The 11,822-nt window shown below is 42.5% G+C and overlaps 1 non-coding gene across 1 annotated transcript; it reads left to right on the top strand.

Annotated features, from left to right (window-relative positions):
* The first annotated feature begins 4,677 nt into the window (after nt 1-4,677).
* Nucleotides 4,678-4,841, top strand: LOC128650550 (U1 spliceosomal RNA). The gene has a single exon (XR_008400844.1). It is a non-coding gene; the product is annotated as a U1 spliceosomal RNA (small nuclear RNA).
* Nucleotides 4,842-11,822: the final 6,981 nt, after the last annotated feature.

Raw genomic sequence — 11,822 nt, 5'->3', positions numbered from 1 at the left:
ACAGTAACGTTTTTTCAAATTGTGTTTTTTATTTGATTAAAGTGTTTTCCAAGCTTGCTTGTGTATGCTACTAGTCTGTTAAACATGTCTGACACTAAGGAAAATCCTTGTTCTATGTGTTTAGAAGCCATGGTGGAAGCCCCTCTCAGAATGTGTCCCAATTGCACTAATATGTCTATACACTTTAAAGATCATATTGTTGCAATTAAAAATGTGGCCCAAGATGATTCTCAGACTGAAGGTAATGAGGATAGTCCGTCTACCTCTCCCCATGTGTCACAATCAGTTATGCCCGCGCAAGCGAGGCTTAGTGCCTCTAGTGCGTCTGCCCCTATTACATTGCAACAACTTGCGACAGTTATGGATAATTCCCTTGCGGCCTTTCTATCCAAACTGCCAGTTTTTCCTAGAAAGCGTGATAGCTCTGTTTTAAGAACAGATTATGAGCAGTCTGAAGCTTTGGTAGCCTTATCTGATGTACCCTCACAACGCTCTGAAATGGAGGTGAGGGATTTGATGCCTGAGGGATAAATTTCCGATTCAGAAAAGGTTTCTCATCGGGCAGAGTCAGATTCATTAGCATTTAATTTAAATTGGAACACCTCCGCGTTTTGCTCAGGGAGGTATTAGCTACTCTGGATGATTGTGACCCTATGGTGGTCCCAGAGAAGTGGTGTGAAATGGACAAGTACCTAGAGGTTCCTGTATACACTGATGCATTTCCGATCCCTGAGAGGGTTGCGGATATTGTTACTAGGGAGTGGGATAGACCAGGTGTCCCTTTTGTCCCCCCACCTATTTTTAAGAAAATGTTCCCCATAACTGACCCTAGGCGGGACTCGTGGCAGACGGTCCCTAAGGTAGAGGGGGCTGTTTCGACACTTGCTAAGCGCACAACCATACCAATTGAAGACAGTTGTGCTTTTAAAGATCCTATGGATAAAAAGTTAGGTTTACTTAAGAAAATCTTTGTTCAACAAGGCTTTCTTCTCCAACCTATTTCCTGCATTGTTCCTGTAACTACTGCACCAGCTTTCTGGTTTGAGGCGCTGGAGGAGTCGCTCCAGACGGAGTCCTCATATGACGAAATTATGGATAGAATTAAGGCTCTAAAGCTGGCTAATTCATTTATCACAGATGCCGCTTTGCAATTAGCTAAGTTGGCGGCAAAAAAATCAGGCTTTGCCATTATGGCACGCAGAGTGCTTTGGCTCAAGTCATGGTCGGCCGATGTGTCGTCAAAATCCAAATTGTTAAATATCCCCTTCAAGGGAAAGACCCTTTTCGGGCCAGAATTGAAAGAGATTATTTCAGAAATCACCGGGGAAAGGGCCATGTTCTCCCCCAGGACAAGCCTTTTAAGGCTAAGAACAAAGCTAATTTTCGTTCCTTTCGTAATTTCTTGAGCGGTCCCGCTTTAGCCTCTACAGCTACAAAGCAAGAGGGTAACGCTTCACAGCCCAAGGCAACCTGGAAGCCTTATCAAGGCTGGAACAGGGGTAAACAGGCCAAAAATCCTGCAGCTGCTACCAAGACAGCATGACGGGGTAGCCCCCGATCCGGAACCGGATCTAGTAGGGGGCAGACTTTCTCTCTTCGCTCAGGCCTGGGCAAGAGATGTTCTCGATCTCTGGGCTTTAGTGATTGTTACCCAGGGATATCTTCTAGAATTCAAGGACTCCCCTCCAAGGGGAAGGTTCCATATTTCTCGTCTGTCTACAGACACGACAAAGAAAGAGGCGTTCTTACGCTGTGTAGATGACCTACATACAATGGGAGTGTTCCACCCAGTTCCAATTGCGGAACAAGGGCTGGGGTTTTACTCAAACCTCTTTGTGGTTCCCAAAAAAGAAGGAACTTTCAGACCAATCCTGGATCTCAAATTTCTAAACTAATTCCTCAGAGTCTCATCATTCAAGATGGAGACCATTCGGACAATCTTACCTATGATCCAGGAAGGTCAATATATGACTACCGTGGATCTAAAGGATGCGTACCTGCATATCCCAATCCACAAAGATCATCATCAGTTCCTCCGGTTCGCTTTTCTAGACAAGCATTATCAGTTTGTGGCTCTTCCATTCGGTTTAGCCACTGCTCCCAGAATTTTCACAAAGGTGCTAGGGTCCCTTCTGGCGGTTCTAAGACCGCGGGGCATAGCAGTGGCGCCTTATTTGGACGACATCTTAATTCAGGCGCCGTCTTTTCACAGAGCCAAGGCTCACACGGAGATTGTATTGGCCTTTCTAAGGTCTCACGGGTGGAAGGTGAACATCAAAAAGAGTTCCCTGTCCCCACTCACAAGGGTTCCCTTCCTAGGAACACCAATAGATTCGGTAGAAATGAAAATATTTCTGACGGAGGTCAGAAAGTTGAAACTTTTAACTACTTGCTGAGTTCTTCATTCCATTCCTCGGCCATCTGTAGCTCAAACTGAGGGCGATATTCAACGCTTCAGGCATGGCCTTACCTAGCTGCGGCCAAATTCATAAGATTTCAGTCGGACAACATTACGACTGTAGCTTACATCAATCATCAGGGGGGAACAAAGAGTTCTCTAGCGCTGAGGGAAGTAACCAAAATATTCAGGTGGGCGGAGGCCCACTCCTGCCATCTCTCAGCAATTCACATCCCAGGTGTAGACAACTGGGAGGCGGATTTTCTAAGTCGTCAGACTTTTCACCCGGGGGAGTGGGAACTCCACCCGGAGGTATTTGCCCAGCTGACTCAGCTATGGGGCATTCCAGAGTTGGACCTGATGGCGTCCCGTCAGAACACCAACCTTCCTCTCTACGGATCCAGGTCCCGGGTCCCCAAGGCGGCATTGATAGATGCTCTAGTAGCGCCTTGGTCCTTCAATTTGGCTTATGTTTTCCCACCGTTTCCTTTTCTCCCTCGTCTGATCGCCAGAATCAAGCAGGAGAAGGCGTCGGTGATTTTGATAGCGCCTGCGTGGCCACGCAGGACTTGGTATGCAGACCTAGTGGACATGTCATCTGTCCCACCATGGACACTGCCAATGAGGCAGGACCTTCTAATACAGGGTCCGTTCAAGCATCCAAATCTAGTTTCACTACTGACTGCTTGGAGATTGAACGCTTAATTCTTTCAAAGCGTGGTTTTTTCTGAGTCAGTTTTAGATACTCTGATCCAGGCTAGAAAGCCTGTCACCAGGAAAGTCTACCATAAGATATGGTGGAAATATCTTTGTTGGTGTGAATCCAAGGGTCACTCATGGAGTAAGATTAGGATTCCCAGGATATTGTCTTTTCTCCAAGACGATTTGGAGAAGGGATTGTCGGCTAGTTCTTTAAAGGGACAGATATCTGCTCTGTCTATCCTTTTGCACAAGCGTCTGGCAGAGGTACCGGACGTTCAAGCGTTTGCACAGGCTTTAGTCAGAATCAAGCCTGTCTATAAACCTGTGGCTCCGCCATGGACTCTAAATCTAGTTCTTTCAGTTCTTTAAGGGGTTCCGTTTGAACCTTTACATTCCATAGATATTAAGTTGTTATCTTGGAAAGTTTTGTTTTTGGTAGCTATCTCTTCTGCTCGAAGAGTCTCAGAATTATCTGCCTTACAGTGTGATTCACCTTATCTGGTGTTCCATGCAGATAAGGTAGTTTTGCGTACCAAACCTGGTTTTCTTCCTAAATTTGCTTCTAACAAGAATATTAACCAGGAAATAGTTGTTCCTTCTCTGTGTCCTAACCCATCTTCGAAGAAGGACCGTCTTTTGCATAATCTTGATGTAGTTTGTGCTTTAAAGTTCTATTTACAAGCAACTAAGGATTTCAGACAAACATCTTCTTTGTTTGTTATCTATTCTGGTAAGAGGAGGAGAGGTCAGAAAGCGACTGCTACCTCTCTTTCCTTTTGGCTGAAAAGCATCATCCGTTTGGCCTATGAGATTGCTGGCCAGCAGCTTCCTGAAAGAATTACTGCTCATTCTACCAGAGCAGTGGCTTCCACATGGGTTTTAAAAAATGAGGCTTCTGTGGAACAGATTTGTAAGGCAGCGACTTGGTCTTCACTGCATACTTTTGCCAAATTTTACAAATTCAATACTTTTTGCTTCTTCGGAGGCTATTTTTGGGAGAGAGGTTTTGCAAGCAGTGGTGCCTTCCGTTTAAGGTACCTGTCTTGTTCTCTCCCTTCATCCGTGTCCTAAAGCTTTGGTATTGGTATCCCACAAGTAAGGATGAATCCGTGGACTGGATACACCTTGCAAGAGAAAACAGAATTTATACTTACCTGATAAATTACTTTCTCTTGCGGTGTATCCAGTCCACGGCCCGCCCTGGCAATTAAGTCAGGTAAAGAAAAATGTTTTTGTTTAAACTACAGTCACCACTGCACCCTATGGTTTCTCCTTTGGCTTCTTAACCTTTGGTCGAATGACTGGGGGGTGGAGCTAGGGGGGGAGCTATATGGACAGCTCTGCTGTGTGCTCTCTTTGCCATTTCCTGTAGGGAAGGAGAATATCCCACAAGTAAGGATGAATCCGTGGACTGGATACACCGCAAGAGAAAGTAATTTATCAGGTAAGTATAAATTCTGTTTTTAGCCAGTATTTGAATTTATCTCTTTTGTCAGCTGTTTGTGGAAGAATGGAAGGTCTCTTATGTTTAGCAAGTAGCGCAGGAGCAGCAGCCCGCTGGATTGACACTACAATGCATACTTACCTTGCAGGGGAGATACCATGATCATGAAGGTGGTTCTCCCAGGACGAGGCTCATCCATTGCACTCCGGTTGTGCTGACCCCTGCGATTTCCTCAAATGCAGGAAACTCGACTGCATAATTTGTGTTAGTGGGGGACTGCGTTCGCGCTTTCCCCTGATTCTTCTTTGTAAATGAAAGATTTTTTAGCCTGCCTCTATATATTAAAGAATGTCATTCCTAGCTACTATCTTATCCTGATCATGTGCTTTCGCAGCTTGATATATGCATTATTACATTCAAAAGCTTTGCCAGCTTTTGTCATGACTTTTTTTGCAAACACAGCCAAGAGATCATTTGCAGCGTAACATCATCCAAGATAAACCCGTTGTCCGATTAACGGGACAATGCACACACCTTGTAATTACAAGACATTTCTGTTGTGTTGCTACAGAATATCAGCCAAGTCTACACGTTTTTAAAATGTAACATCCTTTTTACTTTAATTGATTTTCATTAGCCAAACTCCACCCACCGTTTGACTGATTTGGAGGAGCCAATCTGGGTTTTAATCTGCAGACAACAAGGCTAGATACACTCATAATGTTAGTATGAAATGCATTTTTTTGTTATCAGTAAAATCTAATTAGGGAAAGATATGTAGCAGGGTCTGCTTTTATAAGTCACCAGGGTGTATTTCAAGATCTGTGAAAATGTTTTCAAATTCTGAGCTAAAATTACACGAAAGGGGACAAAATAAATTATGACCTTTACTAAAAAAACTATATCATTTACGCATAGCTAAACATTTTCTGTAAACATTGTTATTGTTTCTTAGCAGCTCTGCAATGAGCAGATAGTGTTAAATTTTTATATAACTACATGTAATAGACACTACTATAAAGAAAAATATGCACAGATACTGATATAAAAATCCAGCATAAAACCTTTTAAAAACTTACTTAGTAGCTCCAAGTTTAGCACTGTTCATAAGGTTAAGCTGTGACACCCAGTGAAAGGGGCTGGGAGCAGTTACTCTCCCCCTCCCCACTTCCCTGCATATGAAAAGACAGATTCTACAATCAGAAGCCAGTAGTAGACTATAAACAAGCGTATACATCTGATACTTTGGGGCTTGGTTAGGAGTCTGAAAATCAGCACAATGTTATTAAAAAAAATAAATAAGCAAAACTAGAATAGTTACTAAATAGTTATTAACTATTTACTAACTACCTAGCTAAAATAAATACAAATTTACCTGTAAAATAAAACCTAACCTGTCTTACACTAACACCTAACCTTACACTACAATTAAATAAATTACCTAAATTAAATACAATTACCTAAATTACAAAAAACAAACAAACACTAAATTTCCCGAAATAAAAAACAAATGACAATATATTTAAACTAATTACACCTAATCTAATAGCCCTATCAAAATAAAAAAGCCCCCCCAAAATAAAAAAAAACCCTAGCCTAAACTAAACTACCAATAGCCCTTAAAAGGGCCTTTTGCGGGTAATTGCCCCAAAGAAATCAGCTCATTTACCTGTAAAAAAAAAAATACAAACAACCCCCCAACAGTAAAACCCACCACCCACACAACCAACCCCCCAAATAAAATCCTAACTAAAAAAACTAAGCTCCCCATTGCCCTGAAAAGGGTATTTGGATGGGCATTGCCCTTAAAAGGGCATTTAGCTCTATTGCAGCCCAAAGCCCTAACCTAAAAATTAAAACCCACCCAATAAACCCTTAAAAAAACCTAACACTAACCCCTGAAGATCCACTTACAGTTTTGAAGAGCCGACATCTATCCTCAACAAAGCCGGGAGAAGTCTTCATTCAAGCCGGGAGAAGTGGTTCTTCAGACGGGCAGAAGTCTTCATCCAGACGGCATCTTCTATCTTCATCCATCAGGCGCGGAGTGGATCCATGAAGATAGAAGATGCCGTCTGGATGAAGACTTCTGCCCTTCTGGAGGACCACTTCTATCTGCTTGGATGAAGACTTCTCCCGGCTTCGTTGAGGACTTCTTGCCGCTTCGTTGAGGGCTTCTCCCGGGTTCGTTGAGGATGGATGTCGGCTCTTCAAAACTGTAAGTGGATTTTCGGGGGTTAGTGTTACGTTTTTTTGAGGGTTTATTGGGTGGGTTTTAGTTTTAGATTAGGCTTTGGGAAATTGAAAAAGAGCTAAATGCCCTTTTAAGGGCAATGCCCATCCAAATGCCCTTTTCAGGGCAATGGGGAGCATAGTTTTTTTTAGTTAGGTTTTTATTTGGGGGGTTGGTTGTGTGGGTGGTGGGTTTTACTGTTGGGGGGGGGGTGTTTGTATTTTTTTTTACAGGTAAAAGAACTGATTCCTTTTGGGCAATGCCCCGCAAAAGGCGCTTTTAAGGGCTATTGGTAGTTTATTGTAGGCTAGGGCTTTTTTATTTTGGGGGGGCTTTTTTATTTTGATAGGGCTATTATATTAGGTGTAATTAGTTTAAATATCTGATAATTTATTTTTTATTTTGTGTAATTTAGTGTTTGTTTTTGTAATTTATGTAATTGTATTTAATTAATGTAATTAATTTAATTGTAGTGTAAGGTTAGGTGTTAGTGTAACTCAGGTTAGGTTTTATTTTACAGGTAAATTTGTATTTATTTTAGCTAGGTAGTTAGTAAATAGTTAATAACTATTTAATAACTAGTCTAAATACAAACTTGCCTGTGAAATAAAAATAAAACCTAAGCTAGATACAATGTAACTATTTAGTTATATTGTAGCTAGTTTAGGGTTTATTTTACAGGTAAGTATTTAGTTTTAAATAGGAATTATTTAGTTATTAATAGTAGGTTTTATTTAGATTTATTTTAATTATATTTGTTAGGGGGTGTTAGGGTTAGACTTAGGTTTATGGGTTAATAAATTTAGTATAGTGGCAGCGACGTTGGGGGCGGCAGATTAGGGGTTATTAATTTTATTTCTCTTGTAAGGTGTATCCAGTCCACGGATCATACATTACTTGTGGGATATTCTCCTTCCCAACAGGAAGTTGCAAGAGGATCACCCACAGCAGAGCTGCTATATAGCTCCTCTCCTAACTGCCATATCCAGTCATTCTCTTGCAACTCTCAACAAGCATGGAGGTAGTAAGAGAGAAATGGTGTAAAGTAGTTATTTCTCTTGTTAAGTGTATCCAGTCCACTGATCATCCATTACTTATGGGATATTCTCCTTCCCAACAGGAAGGTTAAAGAGGATCACCCACAGCAGAGCTGCTATATAGCTCCTCCCCTAACTGTCATATCCAGTCATTCTCTTGCAAGCCTCAACCAAGATGGAGGTCGTAAGAGGAGTGTGGTGTTTTATACTTAGTTTATTCTTCAATCAAAAGTTTGTTATTTTTAAATGGTGCCGGAGTGTACTGTTTATCTCAGGCAGTATTTAGAAGAAGAATCTGCCTGTGTTTTCTATGATCTTAGCAGAAGTAACTAAGATCCATGGCTGTTCTCACATATTCTGAGGAGTGAGGTAACTTCAGAGAGGGAATGGCGTGCAGGTTTTCCTGCAATAAGGTATGTGCAGTTAATATTTTTCTAGGGATGGAATTTGCTAGAAAATGCTGCTGATACCGAACTAATGTAAGTAAAGCCTTAAATGCAGTGAGAGCTACTGGTATCAGGCTTATTAATAGAGATGCATACTCTTATAAAAATGTAATATAAAACGTTTGCTGGCATGTTTAATCGTTTTTATATGTATTTGGTGATAAAACTTATTGGGGCCTAGTTTTTTTCCACATGGCTGGCTTGAATTTTGCCTAGTAACAGTTTCCTTAGGCTTTCCACTGTTGCAATATGAGTGGGAAGGGCCTATTTTAGTGCTTTTCTGTGCAGCTAAAATTACTGACACAGACATCCAGCTTCTTCCTGCATGATCCAGGACATCTCTGGAGGGCTCAAAAGGCTTCAAAGTCGTTTTTGAGGGAGGTAAAAAGCCACAGTAGACAAAAAAAAAAAAAAAAAAACGTTTTTGTCTTTTATTATTCCATTTTGGGTATTAAGGGGTTAATCATCCATTTGCAAGTGGGTGCAATTCTCTGCTATCTTGTTACATACACTGTAAAAATTTTGTTAGTGTAACTGCCTTTTTTCACTGTTATTTCAAATTTTGACAAAATTTGTGTTTCTTAAAGGTGCAGTAACGTTTTTTATATTGCTTGTAAACTTGTTTAAAGTGTTTTCCAAGCTTACTAGTCTCATTGCTAGTCTGTTTAAACATGTCTGACACAGAGGAAACTACTTGTTCATTATGTTTGAAAGCCATGGTGGAGCCCCATAGGAGAATGTGTACTAAATGTATTGATTTCACCTTAAACAGTAAAGATCAGTCTTTAACTATAAAAGAAATATCACCAGAAGATTCTGACGAGGGGGAAGTTATGCCGACTAACTCTCCCCACGTGTCAGACCCTTCGCCTCCCGCTCAGGGGATGCACGCTAATATGGCGCCAATTACATCAGGGACGCCCATAGCGATTACCTTGCAGGACATGGCTGCAATCATGAATAATACCCTGTCAGAGGTATTATCCAGGTTGCCTGAATTAAGAGGCAAGCACGATTGCTCTGGGGTTAGGAGAAATACAGAGCGCAGATGCTGTAAGGGCCATGTCTGATACTGCGTCACAATATGCAGATCATGAGGACGGAGAGCTTCAGTCTGTGGGTGACATCTCTGATTCGGGGAAACCTGATTCAGAGATTTCTAATTTTAAATTTAAGCTTGAGAACCTCCGTGTGTTGCTTGGGGAGGTATTAGCTGCTCTGAATGACTGTTGCACAGTTGCAGTACCAGAGAAATTGTGTAGGCTGGATAAATACTATGCGGTACCGGTGTGTACTGATGTTTTTCCTATACCTAAAAGGCTTACAGAAATTATTAGCAAGGAGTGGGATAGACCGGGTGTGCCTTTTTCCCCACCTCCTATATTTAGAAAAATGTTTCCAATAGACGCCACTACACGGGACTTATGGCTGACGGTCCCTAAGGTGGAGGGAGCAGTTTCTACTTTAGCAAAGCGTACTACTATACCGGTTGAGGACAGTTGTGCTTTTTCAGATTCAATGGATAAAAAATTGGAGGGTTACCTTAAGAAAATGTTTATTCAACAAGGTTTTATTTTACAGCCCCTTGCATACATTGCGCCTGTCACGGCCGCGGAGGCATTCTGGTTTGAGGCCCTGGAAGAGGCCATCCATACAGCTCCATTGACCGAAATTATTGACAAGCTTAGAACACTTAAGCTAGCTAACTCATTTGTTTCTGATGCCATTGTTCATTTGACTAAACTAACGGCTAAGAATTCCGGATTCGCCATCCAGGCGCGTAGGGCGCTATGGCTTAAATCCTGGTCAGCTGACTGACTTCGAAGTCTAAATTACTCAACATTCCTTTCAAGGGGCAGACCTTATTCGGGCCTGGTTTGAAGGAAATTATTGCTGACATTACTGGAGGTAAGGGTCACACCCTTCCTCAGGACAGGGCCAAAGCAAAGGCCAAACAGTCTAATTTTCGTGCCTTTCGAAATTTCAAGGCAGGTGCAGCATCAACTTCCTCCGCTTCAAAACAAGAGGGAACTTTTGCTCAATCTAAGCAGGCCTGGAAACCTAACCAGTCCTGGAACAAAGGCAAGCAGGCCAGAAAGCCTGCTGCTGCCTCTAAGACAGTATGAAGGAACGGCCCCCTATCCGGCGACGGATCTAGTAGGGGGCAGAATTTCTCTCTTCGCCCAGGCGTGGGCAAGAGATGTTCAGGATCCCTGGGCATTGGAGATCATATCTCAGGGATATCTTCTGGACTTCAAAGCTTCCCCTCCACAAGGGAGATTTCATCTTTCAAGGCTATCTGCAAATCCGATAAAGAAAGAGGCATTCCTACGCTGTGTGCAAGACCTCCTAGTTATGGGAGTGATCCATCCAGTTCCGCGGACGGAACAAGGACAGGGTTTTTATTCGAATCTGTTTGTGGTTCCCAACCTTCAGACCAATTTTGGATCTAAAGATCTTAAACAAATTCCTCAGAGTTCCATCTTTCAAAATGGAAACTATTCGGACCATCTTACCCATGATCCAAGAAGGTCAGTACATGACCACAGTGGACTTAAAGGATGCCTACCTTCACATACCAATTCACAAAGATCATCATCGGTTTCTAAGGTTTGCCTTTCTAGACAGGCATTACCAATTTGTAGCTCTTCCCTTCAGGTTGGCTACAGCCCCAAGAATCTTTACAAAGTTCTGGGCTCACTTCTGGCGGTTCTAAGACCGCGAGGCATAGCGGTGGCTCCGTATATAGACGACATCCTGATACAGGCATCAAGCTTTCAAGTTGCCAAGTCTCATACAGAGATAGTTCTGGCATTTCTGAGGTCGCACGGGTGGAAAGTGAACGAGGAAAAGAGTTCTCTATCCCCACTCACAAGAGTCTCCTTCTTAGGGACTCTTATAGATTCTGTAGAAATGAAAATTTACCTGACGGAGTCCAGGTTATCAAAACTTCTAAATGCTTGCCGTGTTCTTCACTCCATTCCGCACCTTTCGGTAGCTCAGTGTATGGAGGTAATCGGCTTAATGGTAGCGGCAATGGACATAGTGCCATTTGCGCTCCTTCATCTCAGACCGCTGCAATTATGCATGCTGAGTCAGTGGAATGGGGATTACACAGATTTGTCCCCTCTGCTAAATCTGGATCAAGAGACCAGAGATTCTCTTCTCTGGTGGTTGTCTCGGGTACACCTGTCCAAGGGTATGACCTTTCGCAGGCCAGATTGGACAATTGTAACAACAGATGCCAGCCTTCTAGGTTGGGGTGCAGTCTGGATTTCCCTGAAGGCACAGAGATCGTGGACTCAGGAGGAGAAACTCCTTCCAATAAATATTCTGGAGTTAAGAGTGATATTCAATGCTCTTCTGGCTTGGCCTCAGTTAGCAACTCTGAGGTTCATCAGATTTCAGTCGGACAACATCACGACTGTGGCTTACATCAACCATCAAGGGGGAACCAGGAGTTCCCTAGCGATGTTAGAAGTCTCAAAAATAATTCGCTGGGCAGAGTACCACTCTTGCCACCTGTCGGCAATCCATATCCCAGGCGTGGAGAACCGGGAGG

The sequence above is a fragment of the Bombina bombina genome, chromosome 2, assembly GCF_027579735.1.
Source record: "Bombina bombina isolate aBomBom1 chromosome 2, aBomBom1.pri, whole genome shotgun sequence".
NCBI lineage: Eukaryota > Metazoa > Chordata > Amphibia > Anura > Bombinatoridae > Bombina > Bombina bombina.
Note: the sequence above shows the minus strand (reverse complement) of the source record. Positions and strands in the feature narration are given on the sequence as shown.